The sequence below is a fragment of the Hyla sarda genome, chromosome 2, assembly GCF_029499605.1.
Source record: "Hyla sarda isolate aHylSar1 chromosome 2, aHylSar1.hap1, whole genome shotgun sequence".
NCBI lineage: Eukaryota > Metazoa > Chordata > Amphibia > Anura > Hylidae > Hyla > Hyla sarda.
The window spans coordinates 345,287,708-345,306,285 of record NC_079190.1 but is presented as its reverse complement, the minus strand read 5'-3'; the positions used below and the strand labels follow the sequence as shown (position 1 = coordinate 345,306,285).

The window sequence follows — 18,578 nt, the reverse complement described above, 5'->3', positions numbered from 1 at the left end:
AATAATGGGCTGTACTTGCCAGCTATTGTGATGATTTTTTTGTATTCCTATTTGTACCTTTGTTTTTTTAACCCCAATCATAGTTTATTTAAAATATTGTCCATGATTTTTTAAAAAAATCATGAGACTGAAACATCTTTCTTCACTTCAACAGCACATAACTCCTTGAGACGTAATGTATGTTGATTTGACAAAATTGGTGAATTTTAAACATTTGGGTTAAAAAATTTTTAACTTGTAGGCTATGGGAGCTTTTCTGTGCACTGTCATTTGCATAAAATGATACAAAGAGTTGGCAAGGCGCCAATTTGGAGATGGATAGGAAGGCTGTAGGGGAGGCCTCTATTAGGGCACAGTGTCTAATATTTCGCTGTGCTCTCAATAGATAATACAGTAACGTTGCCATAGCCAGCTATCTTAACTCTGTTCAATATTGTACTATTTGTTTTTGACAGGGGATGGCAATTTCTTGATTACAAAAGCCTAGTAAGAAGGAACCTTGTTGTTTTTTATATCTGTATGTAAAATTTATAGTTTTGCTATGTGTACACTTATACCAATAATGGGCTGTACTTGCCAGCTAATGTGATGATTTTTTTGTATTCCTATTTGTACCTTTGTTTTTTTTTAACCCAAACCATAGTTTATTTTTATTATTGTCCATGATTTTTAAACAAAATCATGAGACTGAAACATTTTTTCTTCACTTCAACAGCATATGACACCCTGAGAAGTTATGTATGTTGATATGACGAAATTAGTGACTTTAAAAAATTTGGGTTAAAAAATGTTGAGATTGTAGGCTATGGAAGCATTACTGTGTACTGTCGTTTGCATAAAATGATGCAAAGAAATGGTCACGCACCGATTTTGGAGATGGATAGGAAGGCTGTAGGGGAGGAGGAGGCCTCTATTAGGGCACAGTGTCTAATATTTCGCTGTGCTCTCAATAGATAATACAGTAACGTTCCCATAGCCAGCTATCTTAACTCTGTTCAATATTGTACTATTTGATTTTGACAGGGGATGGCAATTTCTTGATTTTAAAAGCCTAGTAAGAAGGAACCTTGTTGATCTTATATCTGTATGTAAAATGTATAGTTTTGCTATGTGTACACTTATACCAATAATGGGCTGTACTTACCAGCTATTGTGATGATTTTTTTGTATTCCTGTTTGTACCTTTGCTTTTTTAACCCAAATCATAGTTTGTTTTAAATATTGTCCATGATTTTCTAAACAAAATCATGAGACAAACATTTTTCTTCACTTCAACAGCACATAACTCATTTAGAAGTATTGTATGTTGATTTGATAAAATTGGTGAATTTTTAAAATTTGGGTTAAAAATGTTTGAGATTGTAGGCAATGGGAGCGTTTCTGTGTACTGTCATTTGCATAAAATGATACAAAGAATTGGTAAGGCGCAAATTTGGAGATGGATAGGAAGGCTGTAGGGGAGGAGGAGGCCTCTATTAGGGCACAGTGTCTAACATTTCGCTGTTCTCTCAATAGATAATACAATAACGTTCCCATAGCCAGCTTTCTTAACTCTGTTTAATATTGTACTATTTATTTTTGACAGGAGGTGGCAATTTTTTATTACAAAAGCCTAGTAAGAAGGAACCTTGTTGGTTTTATATCTGTACGTAAAATGTGTAGCTTCTCGGCTTTTTGGCTAAGATCAAGTGTAGTATCTGTTCTTATCAGTTTCATGCTGGTGGCAGGCGACGCCAGTATGGAGCTCGTGGGGATGGGTGCTGCATGGTATGGAGCAGGTGTACCGGGCCGTTTCGGGGCTGGTTCTGAGGAATCACCTTGACGGCTGCCCTGATGTGACCTGCTTCCTCCGGGTCTCACGCAAGGCTCAGTGGGTCTAGAGCCGAGGTACTTTAGTGCCTCGGGGAGTGGTGACCCCGAGGTGCCGAAACTCACTGGGAGGATAGACTCACTGAGTTGAAGCACGGGCACCATGATCTCTTGATTCCCGGCCTTCTGGCTAGGATCATAGAAATTTTTATAGATCCGGCCGGATGTCTGGGTAGTATAACTGCACATATTCACTTATTTATTTCTTTTTGTCTCACTGTGTAACTTTTTGCGTATTGTGTGTCCACAGGATTTGTCAGGATGCGGTAGCCCTTCTGGGTGTCCCTCCTGGTGGTCTAGGGGAGGTGTGAGTGGCCATTAGGTTCCGCACCTCCCTGCAAACATCCCGGGTGCTCCTGCTCTGACAGGGTACCTACCGTTATCGGCTCTGCGGGCAGATACCTTGGCTAACGCCTAGGGGGATGCCGTGAGCATTTGTGGTCCCTTAGTAGCTTCAGCAAAAAGGGACATCGAACCTGGAACCTCGCAGGTACCTTTTGGTCCGGAGGAGAAGGGTAAGGTTTGTTGGGGGGCCTCTCTCCTATCAGAGAAGGGCTTGCGATGGACCGCATCCTCTGTGCATTTTTTTTTTAGTGTAACACGTTTGCTCTTTTTCTTGCACTTTGGGTGATTCGAGAGCATGTTCCTCGGCTCTTAGATAAATACAAAAGCCTAGTAAGAAGGAACCTTGTTGTTTTTATATCTGTATGTAAAATGTATAGTTTTGCTATGTGTACACTTATACCAATAGTGGGCTGTACTTGCCGGCAATTGTGATGATTTTTTTGTATTCCTATTTGTACCTTTATTTTTTTTAACCCAAATCATAGTTTGTTTTAAATATTGTCCATGATTTTTAAAAAAATCATGAGACTGAAACATTTTTCTTCACTTCAACAGCACATAACTCCTTGAGACGTAATGTATGTTGATTTGACAAAATTGGTGAATTTTAAACATTTGGGTTGAAAATTTTTTAGATTGTAGGCTATGGGAGCGTTTCTGTGCACTGTCATTTGCATAAAATGATACAAAGAATTGGCAAGGCGCCAATTTGGAGATGGATAGGAAGGCTGTAGGGGAGGAGGAGGCCTCTATTAGGGCACAGTGTCTAACATTTCGCTGTTCTCTCAATAGATGATGCAGTAACGTTCCCATAGCCAGCTATCTTAACTCTGTTTAATTTTGTACTATTTGTTTTTGACAGGGGATGGCAATTTCTTGATTACAAAAGCCTAGTAAGAAGGAACCTTGTTGTTTTTTTGTATCTGTATGTAAAATGTATAGTTTTGCTATGTGTACACTTATACCAATAATGGGCTGTACTTGCCAGCTAATGTGATGATTTTTTTGTATTCCTATTTGTACCTTTGTTTTTTTAACCCAAATCATAGTTTGTTTTTATTATTGTCCATGATTTTTAAACAAAATCATGAGACTGAAACATTTTTTCTTCACTTCAACAGCATTTGACACCTTGAGAAGTTATATATGTTGATATGACGAAATTAGTGACTTTAAAAAATTTGGGTTAAAAAATTTTGAGATTGTAGGCTATGGAAGCATTACTGTGTACTGTCGTTTGCATAAAATGATGCAAAGAAATGGTCAAGCTACGATTTTGGAGATGGATAGGAAGGCTGTAGGGGAGGAGGAGGCCTCTATTAGGGTACAGTGTCTAACATTTCGCTGTGCTCTCAATAGATAGTACAGTAAAGTTCCTATAGCCAGCTATCTTAACTATAGTTTTGCTATGTGTACACTTATACCAATAATGGGCTGTACTTGCCAGCTATTGTGATGATTTTTTTGTATTCCTATTTGTACCTTTGTTTTTTTAACCCCAATCATAGTTTGTTTTAAATATTGTCCATGATTTAAAAAAAAATCATGAGACAATCATTTTTCTTCACTTCAACAGCACATAACTCCTGGAGACGTAATGTATGTTGATTTGACAAAATTGGTGAATTTTAAACATTTGGGTTAAAAAATTTTTAGATTGTAGGCTATGGGAGCGTTTCTGTGCACTGTCATTTGCATAAAATGATACAAAGAATTGGCAAGGCGCCAATTTGGAGATGGATAGGACGGCTATAGGGGAGGAGGAGGCCTCTATTAGAGCACAGTGTCTAATATTTCACTGTGCTCTCAATAGATAATATAGTAACGTTCCCATAGCCAGCTATCTTAACTCTGTTCAATATTGTACTATTTGTTTTTGACAGGGGATGGCAATTTCTTGATTACAAAAGCCTAGTAAGAAGGAACCTTGTTGTTTTTTATATCTGTATGTAAAATTTATAGTTTTGCTATGTGTACACTTATACCAATAATGGGCTGTACTTGCCAGTTAATGTGATGATTTTTTTGTATTCCTATTTGTACCTTTGTTTTTTTTTAACCCAAATCATAGTTTGTTTTTATTATTGTCCATGATTTTTAAACAAAATCATGAGACTGAAACATTTTTTCTTCACTTCAACAGCAGATGACACTTTGAGAAGTTATGTATGTTGATATGACGAAATTAGTGACTTTAAAAGATTTGGGTTAAAAATTTTTGAGATTGTAGGCTATGGAAGCATTTCTGTGTACTGTTGTTTGCATAAAATGATGCAAAGAAATGGTCACGCTACGATTTTGGAGATGGATAGGAAGGCTGTAGGGGAGGAGGAGGCCTCTATTAGGGCACAGTGTCTAACATTTCGCTGTGCTCTCAATAGATAATACAGTAAAGTTCCTATAGCCAGCTATCTTAACTATAGTTTTGCTATGTGTACACTTATACCAATAATGGGCTGTACTTGCCAGCTATTGTGATGATTTTTTTGTATTCCTATTTGTACCTTTGTTTTTTTAACCCCAATCATAGTTTGTTTTAAATATTGTCCATGATTTAAAAAAAAAAATCATGAGACAATCATTTTTCTTCACTTCAACAGCACATAACTCCTTGAGACGTAATGTATGTTGATTTGACAAAATTGGTGAATTTTAAACATTTGGGTTAAAAAATGTTTAGATTGTAGGCTATGGGAGCGTTTCTGTGCACTGTCATTTGCATAAAATGATACAAAGAATTGGCAAGGCGCCAATTTGGAGATGGATAGGACGGCTGTAGGGGAGGAGGAGGCCTCTATTAGGGCACAGTGTCTAATATTTCACTGTGCTCTCAATAGATAATACAGTAACGTTCCCATAGCCAGCTATCTTAACTCTGTTCAATATTGTACTATTTGTTTTTGACAGGGGATGGCAATTTCTTGATTACAAAAGCCTAGTAAGAAGGAATCTTGTTGTTTTTTATATCTGTATGTAAAATGTATAGTTTTGCTATGTGTACACTTATACCAATAATGGGCTGTACTTGCCAGCTAATGTGATGATTTTTTTGTATTCCTATTTGTACCTTTGTATGTTTTTTAACCCAAATCATAGTTTGTTTTTATTATTGTCCATGATTTTTAAACAAAATCATGAGACTGAAACATTTTTTCTTCACTTCAACAGCATATGACACCTTGAGAAGTTATGTATGTTGATATGACGAAATTAGTGACTTTAAAAAATTTGGGTTAAAAAATGTTGAGATTGTAGGCTATGGAAGCATTACTGTGTACTGTCGTTTGCATAAAATGATGCAAAGAAATGGTCACGCACCGATTTTGGAGATGGATAGGAAGGCTGTAGGGGAGGAGGAGGCCTCTATTAGGGCACAGTGTCTAATATTTCGCTGTGCTCTCAATAGATAATACAGTAAAGTTCCTATAGCCAGCTATCTTAACTATAGTTTTGCTATGTGTACACTTATACCAATAATGGGCTGTACTTGCCAGCTATTGTGATGATTTTTTTGTATTCCTATTTGTACCTTTGTTTTTTTAACCCCAATCATAGTTTATTTTAAATATTGTCCATGATTTTTTAAAAAAATCATGAGACTGAAACATCTTTCTTCACTTCAACAGCACATAACTCCTTGAAACGTAATGTATGTTGATTTGACAAAATTGGTGAATTTTAAACATTTGGGTTAAAAAATTTTTAACTTGTAGGCTATGGGAGCTTTTCTGTGCACTGTCATTTGCATAAAATGATACAAAGAGTTGGCAAGGCGCCAATTTGGAGATGGATAGGAAGGCTGTAGGGGAGGAGGAGGCCTCTATTAGGGCACAGTGTCTAATATTTCGCTGTGCTCTCAATAGATAATACAGTAACGTTGCCATAGCCAGCTATCTTAACTCTGTTCATTATTGTACTATTTGTTTTTGACAGGGGGTGGCAATTTCTTGATTACAAAAGCCTAGTAAGAAGGAACCTTGTTGTTTTTTATATCTGTATGTAAAATTTATAGTTTTGCTATATGTACACTTATACCAATAATGGGCTGTACTTGCCAGCTAATGTGATGATTTTTTTGTATTCCTATTTGTACCTTTGTTTTTTTAACCCAAATCATAGTTTGTTTTTATTATTGTCCATGATTTTTAAACGAAATCATGAGACTGAAACATTTTTTCTTCACTTCAACAGCAGATGACACTTTGAGAAGTTATGTATGTTGATATGACGAAATTAGTGACTTTAAAAGATTTGGGTTAAAAAATTTTGAGATTGTAGGCTATGGAAGCATTTCTGTGTACTGTCGTTTGCATAAAATGATGCAAAGAAATGGTCACGCACCGATTTTGGAGATGGATAGGAAGGCTGTAGGGGAGGAGGAGGCCTCTATTATGGCACAGTGTCTAATATTTCGCTGTGCTCTCAATAGATAATACAGTAACGTTCCCATAGCCAGCTATCTTAACTCTGTTCAATATTGTACTATTTGATTTTGACAGGGGATGGCAATTTCTTGATTATAAAAGCCTAGTAAGAAGGAACCTTGTTGATCTTATATCTGTATGTAAAATGTATAGTTTTGCTATGTGTACACTTATACCAATAATGGGCTGTACTTGCCAGCTATTGTGATGATTTTTTTGTATTCCTGTTTGTACCTTTGTTTTTTTTAACCCAAATCATAGTTTGTTTTAAATATTGTCCATGATTTTTTAAACAAAATCATGAGACAAACATTTTTCTTCACTTCAACAGCACATAACTCATTTAGAAGTATTGTATGTTGATTTGATAAAATTGGTGAATTTTTAAAATTTGGGTTAAAAATGTTTGAGATTGTAGGCAATGGGAGCGTTTCTGTATACTGTCATTTGCATAAAATGATACAAAGAATTGGTAAGGCGCCAATTTGGAGATGGATAGGAAGGCTGTAGGGGAGGAGGAGGCCTCTATTAGGGCACAGTGTCTAACATTTCGCTGTTCTCTCAATAGATAATACAATAACGTTCCCATAGCCAGCTTTCTTAACTCTGTTTAATATTGTACTATTTATTACAAAAGCCTAGTAAGAAGGAACCTTGTTGGTTTTATATCTGTACGTAAAATGTGTAGCTTCTCGGCTTTTTGGCTAAGATCAAGTGTAGTATCTGTTCTTATCAGTTTCATGCTGGTGGCAGGCGACGCCAGTATGGAGCTCGTGGGGATGGGTGCTGCATGGTATGGAGCAGGTGTACCGGGCCGTTTCGGGGCTGGTTCTGAGGAATCACCTTGACAGCTGCCCTGATGTGACCTGCTTCCTCCGGGTCTCACGCAAGGCTGAGTGGGTCTAGAGCCGAGGTACTTTAGTGCCTCGGGGAGTGGTGACCCCGAGGTGCCGAAACTCACTGGGAGGATAGACTCACTGAGTTGAAGCACGGGCACCATGATCTCTTGATTCCCGGCCTTATGGCTAGGATCATAGAAATTTTTATAGATCCGGCCGGTTGTCTGGGTAGTATAACTGCACATATTCACTTATTTATTTCTTTTTGTCTCACTGTGTAACTTTTTGCGTATTGTGTGTCCACAGGATTTGTCAGGATGCTGTATCCCTTCTGAGTGTCCCTCCTGGTGGTCTAGGGGAGGTGTGAGTGGCCATTAGGTTCCGCACCTCCCTGCAAACACCCCGGGTGCTCCTGCTCTGACAGGGTACCTACCGTTATCGGCTCTGCGGGCAGATACCTTGGCTAACGCCTAGGGGGATGCCGTGAGCATTTGTGGTCCCTTAGTAGCTTCAGCAAAAAGGGACATCGAACCTGGAACCTCGCAGGTACCTTTTGGTCCGGAGGAGAAGGGTAAGGTTTGCTGGGGGGCCTCTCTCCTATCGGAGAAGGGCTTGCGATGGACCGCATCCTCTGTGCATTTTTTTTTTTTAGTGTAACACGTTTGCTCTTTTTCTTGCACTTTGGGTGATTTGAGAGCATGTTCCTCGGCTCTTAGATAAATACAAAAACCTAGTAAGAAGGAACCTTGTTGTTTTTATATCTGTATGTAAAATGTATAGTTTTGCTATGTGTACACTTATACCAATAGTGGGCTGTACTTGCCGGCAATTGTGATGATTTTTTTATATTCCTATTTGTACCTTTATTTTTTTAACCCAAATCATAGTTTGTTTTAAATATTGCCCATGATTTTAAAAAAAATCATGAGACTGAAACATTTTTCTTCACTTCAACAGCACATAACTCCTTGAGACGTAATGTATGTTGATTTGACAAAATTGGTGAATTTTAAACATTTGGGTTAAAAATTTTTTAGATTGTAGGCTATGGGAGCGTTTCTGTGCACTGTCATTTGCATAAAATGATACAAAGAATTCGCAAGGCGCCAATTTGGAGATGGATAGGAAGGCTGTAGGGGAGGAGGAGGCCTCTATTAGGGCACAGTGTCTAACATTTCGCTGTTCTCTCAATAGATAATGCAGTAACGTTCCCATAGCCAGCTATCTTAACTCTGTTTAATTTTGTACTATTTATTTTTGACAGGGGATGGCAATTTCTTGATTACAAAAGCCTAGTAAGAAGGAACCTTGTTGTTTTTTGTATCTGTATGTAAAATGTATAGTTTTGCTATGTGTACACTTATACCAATAATGGGCTGTACTTGCCAGCTAATGTGATGATTTTTTTGTATTCCTATTTGTACCTTTGTTTTTTTAACCCAAATCATAGTTTGTTTTTATTATTGTCCATGATTTTTAAACAAAATCATGAGACTGAAACATTTTTTCTTCACTTCAACAGCATTTGACACCTTGAGAAGTTATGTATGTTGATATGACGAAATTAGTGACTTTAAAAAAATTTGGGTTAAAAAATGTTGACATTGTAGGCTAGGGAAGCATTACTGTGTACTGTCGTTTGCATAAAATGATGCAAAGAAATGGTCACGCACCGATTTTGGAGATGGATAGGAAGGCTGTAGGGGAGGAGGAGGCCTCTATTAGGGCACAGTGTCTAACATTTCGCTGTGCTCTCAATAGATAATACAGTAAAGTTCCTATAGCCAGCTTTCTTAACTATAGTTTTGCTATGTGTACACTTATACCAATAATGGGCTGTACTTGCCAGCTATTGTGATGATTTTTTTGTATTCCTATTTGTACCTTTGTTTTTTTAACCCCAATCATAGTTTGTTTTAAATATTGTCCATGATTTAAAAAAAAAATCATGAGACAATCATTTTTCTTCACTTCAACAGCACATAACTCCTTGAGACGTAATGTATGTTGATTTGACAAAATTGGTGAATTTTAAACATTTGGGTTAAAAAATGTTTAGATTGTAGGCTATGGGAGCATTTCTGTGTACTGTCGTTTGCATAAAATGATGCAAAGAAATGGTCACGCACCGATTTTGGAGATGGATAGGAAGGCTGTAGGGGAGGAGGAGGCCTCTATTATGGCACAGTGTCTAATATTTCGCTGTGCTCTCAATAGATAATACAGTAACGTTCCCATAGCCAGCTATCTTAACTCTGTTCAATATTGTACTATTTGATTTTGACAGGGGATGGCAATTTCTTGATTATAAAAGCCTAGTAAGAAGGAACCTTGTTGATCTTATATCTGTATGTAAAATGTATAGTTTTGCTATGTGTACACTTATACCAATAATGGGCTGTACTTGCCAGCTATTGTGATGATTTTTTTGTATTCCTGTTTGTACCTTTGTTTTTTTTAACCCAAATCATAGTTTGTTTTAAATCTTGTCCATGATTTTTTAAACAAAATCATGAGACAAACATTTTTCTTCACTTCAACAGCACATAACTCATTTAGAAGTATTGTATGTTGATTTGATAAAATTGGTGAATTTTTAAAATTTGGGTTAAAAATGTTTGAGATTGTAGGCAATGGGAGCGTTTCTGTATACTGTCATTTGCATAAAATGATACAAAGAATTGGTAAGGCGCCAATTTGGAGATGGATAGGAAGGCTGTAGGGGAGGAGGAGGCCTCTATTAGGGCACAGTGTCTAACATTTCGCTGTTCTCTCAATAGATAATACAATAACGTTCCCATAGCCAGCTTTCTTAACTCTGTTTAATATTGTACTATTTATTACAAAAGCCTAGTAAGAAGGAACCTTGTTGGTTTTATATCTGTATGTAAAATGTGTAGCTTCTCGGCTTTTTGGCTAAGATCAAGTGTAGTATCTGTTCTTATCAGTTTCATGCTGGTGGCAGGCGACGCCAGTATGGAGCTCGTGGGGATGGGTGCTGCATGGTATGGAGCAGGTGTACCGGGCCGTTTCGGGGCTGGTTCTGAGGAATCACATTGACGGCTGCCCTGATGTGACCTGCTTCCTCCGGGTCTCACGCAAGGCTGAGTGGGTCTAGAGCCGAGGACTGAAACATTTTTCTTCACTTCAACAGCACATAACTCCTTGAGACGTAATGTATGTTGATTTGACAAAATTGGTGAATTTTAAACATTTGGGTTAAAATTTTTTTAGATTGTAGGCTATGGGAGCGTTTCTGTGCACTGTCATTTGCATAAAATGATACAAAGAATTGGCAAGGCGCCAATTTGGAGATGGATAGGAAGGCTGTAGGGGAGGAGGAGGCCTCTATTTGGGCACAGTGTCTAACATTTCGCTGTTCTCTCAATAGATAATGCAGTAACGTTCCCATAGCCAGCTATCTTAACTCTGTTTAATTTTGTACTATTTGTTTTTGACAGGGGATGGCAATTTCTTGATTACAAAAGCCTAGTAAGAAGGAACCTTGTTGTTTTTTGTATCTGTATGTAAAATGTATAGTTTTGCTATGTGTACACTTATACCAATAATGGGCTGTACTTGCCAGCTAATGTGATGATTTTTTTGTATTCCTATTTGTACCTTTGTTTTTTTAACCCAAATCATAGTTTGTTTTTATTATTGTCCATGATTTTTAAACAAAATCATGAGACTGAAACATTTTTTCTTCACTTCAACAGCATTTGACACCTTGAGAAGTTATATATGTTGATATGACGAAATTAGTGACTTTAAAAAATTTGGGTTAAAAAATGTTGAGATTGTAGGCTATGGAAGCATTACTGTGTACTGTCGTTTGCATAAAATGATGCAAAGAAATGGTCACGCACCGATTTTGGAGATGGATAGGAAGGCTGTAGGGGAGGAGGAGGCCTCTATTAGGGCACAGTGTCTAATATTTCGCTGTGCTCTCAATAGATAATACAGTAACGTTCCCATAGCCAGCTATCTTAACTCTGTTCAATATTGTACTATTTGATTTTGACAGGGGATGGCAATTTCTTGATTTTAAAAGCCTAGTAAGAAGGAACCTTGTTGATCTTATATCTGTATGTAAAATGTATAGTTTTGCTATTTGTACACTTATACCAATAATGGGCTGTACTTGCCAGCTATTGTGATGATTTTTTTGTATTCCTGTTTGTACCTTTGTTTTTTTTAACCCAAATCATAGTTTGTTTTAAATATTGTCCATGATTTTTTAAACAAAATCATGAGACAAACATTTTTCTTCACTTCAACAGCACATAACTCATTTAGAAGTATTGTATGTTGATTTGATAAAATTGGTGAATTTTTAAAATTTGGGTTAAAAATGTTTGATATTGTAGGCAATGGGAGCGTTTCTGTGTACTGTCATTTGCATAAAATGATACAAAGAATTGGTAAGGCGCTAATTTGGAGATGGATAGGAAGGCTGTAGGGGAGGAGGAGGCCTCTATTAGGGCACAGTGTCTAACATTTCGCTGTTCTCTCAATAGATAATACAATAACGTTCCCATAGCCAGCTTTCTTAACTCTGTTTAATATTGTACTATTTATTTTTGACAGGAGGTGGCAATTTTTTATTACAAAAGCCTAGTAAGAAGGAACCTTGTTGGTTTTATATCTGTACGTAAAATGTGTAGCTTCTCGGCTTTTTGGCTAAGATCAAGTGTAGTATCTGTTCTTATCAGTTTCATGCTGGTGGCAGGCGACGCCAGTATGGAGCTCGTGGGGATGGGTGCTGCATGGTATGGAGCAGGTGTACCGGGCCGTTTCGGGGCTGGTTCTGAGGAATCACCTTGACGGCTGCCCTGATGTGACCTGCTTCCTCCGGGTCTCACGCAAGGCTCAGTGGGTCTAGAGCCGAGGTACTTTAGTGCCTCGGGGAGTGGTGACCCCGAGGTGCCGAAACTCACTGGGAGGATAGACTCACTGAGTTGAAGCACGGGCACCATGATCTCTTGATTCCCGGCCTTCTGGCTAGGATCATAGAAATTTTTATAGATCCGGCCGGATGTCTGGGTAGTATAACTGCACATATTCACTTATTTATTTCTTTTTGTCTCACTGTGTAACTTTTTGCGTATTGTGTGTCCACAGGATTTGTCAGGATGCGGTAGCCCTTCTGGGTGTCCCTCCTGGTGGTCTAGGGGAGGTGTGAGTGGCCATTAGGTTCCGCACCTCCCTGCAAACATCCCGGGTGCTCCTGCTCTGACAGGGTACCTACCGTTATCGGCTCTGCGGGCAGATACCTTGGCTAACGCCTAGGGGGATGCCGTGAGCATTTGTGGTCCCTTAGTAGCTTCAGCAAAAAGGGACATCGAACCTGGAACCTCGCAGGTACCTTTTGGTCCGGAGGAGAAGGGTAAGGTTTGTTGGGGGGCCTCTCTCCTATCGGAGAAGGGCTTGCGATGGACCGCATCCTCTGTGCATTTTTTTTTTAGTGTAACACGTTTGCTCTTTTTCTTGCACTTTGGGTGATTCGAGAGCATGTTCCTCAGCTCTTAGATAAATACAAAAGCCTAGTAAGAAGGAACCTTGTTGTTTTTATATCTGTATGTAAAATGTATAGTTTTGCTATGTGTACACTTATACCAATAGTGGGCTGTACTTGCCGGCAATTGTGATGATTTTTTTGTATTCCTATTTGTACCTTTATTTTTTTAACCCAAATCATAGTTTGTTTTAAATATTGTCCTTGATTTTTAAAAAAATCATGAGACTGAAACATTTTTCTTCACTTCAACAGCACATAACTCCTTGAGACGTAATGTATTTTGATTTGACAAAATTGGTGAATTTTAAACATTTGGGTTAAAAATTTTTTAGATTGTAGGCTATGGGAGCGTTTCTGTGCACTGTCATTTGCATAAAATGATACAAAGAATTGGCAAGGCGCCAATTTGGAGATGGATAGGAAGGCTGTAGGGGAGGAGGAGGCCTCTATTAGGGCACAGTGTCTAACATTTCGCTGTTCTCTCAATAGATAATGCAGTAACGTTCCCATAGCCAGCTATCTTAACTCTGTTTAATTTTGTACTATTTGTTTTTGACAGGGGATGGCAATTTCTTGATTACAAAAGCCTAGTCAGAAGGAACCTTGTTGTTTTTTGTATCTGTATGTAAAATGTATAGTTTTGCTATGTGTACACTTATACCAATAATGGGCTGTACTTGCCAGCTAATGTGATGATTTTTTTGTATTCCTATTTGTACCTTTGTTTTTTTTAACCCAAATCATAGTTTGTTTTTATTATTGTCCATGATTTTTAAACAAAATCATGAGACTGAAACATTTTTTCTTCACTTCAACAGCATATGACACCTTGAGAAGTTATGTATGTTGATATGATGAAATTAGTGACTTTAAAAAATTTGGGTTAAAAAATGTTGAGATTGTAGGCTATGGAAGCATTACTGTGTACTGTCGTTTGCATAAAATGATGCAAAGAAATGGTCACGCACCGATTTTGGAGATGGATAGGAAGGCTGTAGGGGAGGAGGAGGCCTCTATTAGGGCACAGTGTCTAACATTTCTCTGTGCTCTCAATAGATAATACAGTAAAGTTCCTATAGCCAGCTATCTTAACTATAGTTTTGCTATGTGTACACTTATACCAATAATGGGCTGTACTTGCCAGCTATTGTGATGATTTTTTTGTATTCCTATTTGTACCTTTGTTTTTTTAACCCCAATCATAGTTTGTTTTAAATATTGTCCATGATTTAAAAAAAAAAATCATGAGACAATCATTTTTCTTCACTTCAACAGCACATAACTCCTTGAGACGTAATGTATGTTGATTTGACAAAATTGGTGAATTTTAAACATTTGGGTTAAAAAATGTTTAGATTGTAGGCTATGGGAGCGTTTCTGTGCACTGTCATTTGCATAAAATGATACAAAGAATTGGCAAGGCGCCAATTTGGAGATGGATAGGAAGGCTGTAGGGGAGGAGGAGGCCTCTATTAGGGCACAGTGTCTAACATTTCGCTGTTCTCTCAATAGATAATGCAGTAACGTTCCCATAGCCAGCTATCTTAACTCTGTTTAATTTTGTACTATTTGTTTTTGACAGGGGATGGCAATTTCTTGATTACAAAAGCCTAGTCAGAAGGAACCTTGTTGTTTTTTGTATCTGTATGTAAAATGTATAGTTTTGCTATGTGTACACTTATACCAATAATGGGCTGTACTTGCCAGCTAATGTGATGATTTTTTTGTATTCCTATTTGTACCTTTGTTTTTTTTAACCCAAATCATAGTTTGTTTTTATTATTGTCCATGATTTTTAAACAAAATCATGAGACTGAAACATTTTTTCTTCACTTCAACAGCATATGACACCTTGAGAAGTTATGTATGTTGATATGATGAAATTAGTGACTTTAAAAAATTTGGGTTAAAAAATGTTGAGATTGTAGGCTATGGAAGCATTACTGTGTACTGTCGTTTGCATAAAATGATGCAAAGAAATGGTCACGCACCGATTTTGGAGATGGATAGGAAGGCTGTAGGGGAGGAGGAGGCCTCTATTAGGGCACAGTGTCTAACATTTCTCTGTGCTCTCAATAGATAATACAGTAAAGTTCCTATAGCCAGCTATCTTAACTATAGTTTTGCTATGTGTACACTTATACCAATAATGGGCTGTACTTGCCAGCTATTGTGATGATTTTTTTGTATTCCTATTTGTACCTTTGTTTTTTTAACCCCAATCACAGTTTGTTTTAAATATTGTCCATGATTTAAAAAAAAAAAATCATGAGACAATCATTTTTCTTCACTTCAACAGCACATAACTCCTTGAGACGTAATGTATGTTGATTTGACAAAATTGGTGAATTTTAAACATTTGGGTTAAAAAATGTTTAGATTGTAGGCTATGGGAGCGTTTCTGTGCACTGTCATTTGCATAAAATGATACAAAGAATTGGCAAGGCGCCAATTTGGAGATGGATAGGACGGCTGTAGGGGAGGAGGAGGCCTCTATTAGGGCACAGTGTCTAATATTTCACTGTGCTCTCAATAGATAATACAGTAACGTTCCCATAGCCAGCTATCTTAACTCTGTTCAATATTGTACTATTTGTTTTTGACAGGGGATGGCAATTTCTTGATTACAAAAGCATAGTAAGAAGGAATCTTGTTGTTTTTTATATCTGTATGTAAAATGTATAGTTTTGCTATGTGTACACTTATACCAATAATGGGCTGTACTTGCCAGCTAATGTGATGATTTTTTTGTATTCCTATTTGTACCTTTGTTTGTTTTTTAACCCAAATCATAGTTTGTTTTTATTATTGTCCATGATTTTTAAACAAAATCATGAGACTGAAACATTTTTTCTTCACTTCAACAGCATATGACACCTTGAGAAGTTATGTATGTTGATATGACGAAATTAGTGACTTTAAAAAATTTGGGTTAAAAAATGTTGAGATTGTAGGCTATGGAAGCATTACTGTGTACTGTCGTTTGCATAAAATGATGCAAAGAAATGGTCACGCACCGATTTTGGAGATGGATAGGAAGGCTGTAGGGGAGGAGGAGGCCTCTATTAGGGCACAGTGTCTAATATTTCGCTGTGCTCTCAATAGATAATACAGTAACGTTCCCATAGCCAGCTATCTTAACTATAGTTTTGCTATGTGTACACTTATACCAATAATGGGCTGTACTTGCCAGCTATTGTGATGATTTTTTTGTATTCCTATTTGTACCTTTGTTTTTTTAACCCCAATCATAGTTTATTTTAAATATTGTCCATGATTTTTTAAAAAAATCATGAGACTGAAACATCTTTCTTCACTTCAACAGCACATAACTGCTTGAGACGTAATGTATGTTGATTTGACAAAATTGGTGAATTTTAAACATTTGGGTTAAAAATTTTTTAACTTGTAGGCTATGGGAGCTTTTCTGTGCACTGTCATTTGCATAAAATGATACAAAGAGTTGGCAAGGCGCCAATTTGGAGATGGATAGGAAGGCTGTAGGGGAGGAGGAGGCCTCTATTAGGGCACAGTGTCTAATATTTCGCTGTGCTCTCAATAGATAATACAGTAACGTTGCCATAGCCAGCTATCTTAACTCTGTTCATTATTGTACTATTTGTTTTTGACAGGGGGTGGCAATTTCTTGATTACAAAAGCCTAGTAAGAAGGAACCTTGTTGTTTTTTATATCTGTATGTAAAATTTATAGTTTTGCTATATGTACACTTATACCAATAATGGGCTGTACTTGCCAGCTAATGTGATGATTTTTTTGTATTCCTATTTGTACCTTTGTTTTTTTAACCCAAATCATAGTTTGTTTTAAATATTGTCCATGATTTTTTAAACAAAATCATGAGACAAACATTTTTCTTCACTTCAACAGCACATAACTCATTTAGAAGTATTGTATGTTGATTTGATAAAATTGGTGAATTTTTAAAATTTGGGTTAAAAATGTTTGAGATTGTAGGCAATGGGAGCGTTTCTGTATACTGTCATTTGCATAAAATGATACAAAGAATTGGTAAGGCGCCAATTTGGAGATGGATAGGAAGGCTGTAGGGGAGGAGGAGGCCTCTATTAGGGCACAGTGTCTAACATTTCGCTGTTCTCTCAATAGATAATACAATAACGTTCCCATAGCCAGCTTTCTTAACTCTGTTTAATATTGTACTATTTATTACAAAAGCCTAGTAAGAAGGAACCTTGTTGGTTTTATATCTGTATGTAAAATGTGTAGCTTCTCGGCTTTTTGGCTAAGATCAAGTGTAGTATCTGTTCTTATCAGTTTCATGCTGGTGGCAGGCGACGCCAGTATGGAGCTCGTGGGGATGGGTGCTGCATGGTATGGAGCAGGTGTACCGGGCCGTTTCGGGGCTGGTTCTGAGGAATCACCTTGACAGCTGCCCTGATGTGACCTGCTTCCTCCGGGTCTCACGCAAGGCTGAGTGGGTCTAGAGCCGAGGTACTTTAGTGCCTCGGGGAGTGGTGACCCCGAGGTGCCGAAACTCACTGGGAGGATAGACTCACTGAGTTGAAGCACGGGCACCATGATCTCTTGATTCCCGGCCTTATGGCTAGGATCATAGAAATTTTTATAGATCCGGCCGGTTGTCTGGGTAGTATAACTGCACATATTCACTTATTTATTTCTTTTTGTCTCACTGTGTAACTTTTTGCGTATTGTGTGTCCACAGGATTTGTCAGGATGCTGTATCCCTTCTGGGTGTCCCTCCTGGTGGTCTAGGGGAGGTGTGAGTGGCCATTAGGTTCCGCACCTCCCTGCAAACACCCCGGGTGCTCCTGCTCTGACAGGGTACCTACCGTTATCGGCTCTGCGGGCAGATACCTTGGCTAACGCCTAGGGGGATGCCGTGAGCATTTGTGGTCCCTTAGTAGCTTCAGCAAAAAGGGACATCGAACCTGGAACCTCGCAGGTACCTTTTGGTCCGGAGGAGAAGGGTAAGGTTTGCTGGGGGGCCTCTCTCCTATCGGAGAAGGGCTTGCGATGGACCGCATCCTCTGTGCATTTTTTTTTTTTAGTGTAACACGTTTGCTCTTTTTCTTGCACTTTGGGTGATTCGAGAGCATGTTCCTCGGCTCTTAGATAAATACAAAAACCTAGTAAGAAGGAACCTTGTTGTTTTTATATCTGTATGTAAAATGTATAGTTTTGCTATGTGTACACTTATACCAATAGTGGGCTGTACTTGCCGGCAATTGTGATGATTTTTTTATATTCCTATTTGTACCTTTATTTTTTTTAACCCAAATCATAGTTTGTTTTAAATATTGCCCATGATTTTAAAAAAAATCATGAGACTGAAACATTTTTCTTCACTTCAACAGCACATAACTCCTTGAGACGTAATGTATGTCGATTTGACAAAATTGGTGAATTTTAAACATTTGGGTTAAAAAATTTTTAGATTGTAGGCTATGGGAGCGTTTCTGTGCACTGTCATTTGCATAAAATGATACAAAGAATTGGCAAGGCGCCAATTTGGAGATGGATAGGAAGGCTGTAGGGGAGGAGGAGGCCTCTATTAGGGCACAGTGTCTAACATTTCGCTGT

General features: G+C 37.8%; 5 pseudogenes; all 5 read left to right on the top strand.

Moving 5' to 3' along the window:
- The first annotated feature begins 1,658 nt into the window (after positions 1–1,658).
- On the top strand, positions 1,659–1,749 carry LOC130359296 (U2 spliceosomal RNA; annotated as a pseudogene).
- A 5,573-nt stretch (positions 1,750–7,322) lies between these two features.
- Positions 7,323–7,413, top strand: LOC130359285 (U2 spliceosomal RNA; annotated as a pseudogene).
- Positions 7,414–10,373: 2,960 nt separating this feature from the next.
- LOC130359274 (U2 spliceosomal RNA) lies at positions 10,374–10,464 on the top strand (annotated as a pseudogene).
- A 1,676-nt stretch (positions 10,465–12,140) lies between these two features.
- On the top strand, positions 12,141–12,231 carry LOC130359263 (U2 spliceosomal RNA; annotated as a pseudogene).
- Positions 12,232–17,239: 5,008 nt separating this feature from the next.
- Positions 17,240–17,330, top strand: LOC130359252 (U2 spliceosomal RNA; annotated as a pseudogene).
- Positions 17,331–18,578: the final 1,248 nt, after the last annotated feature.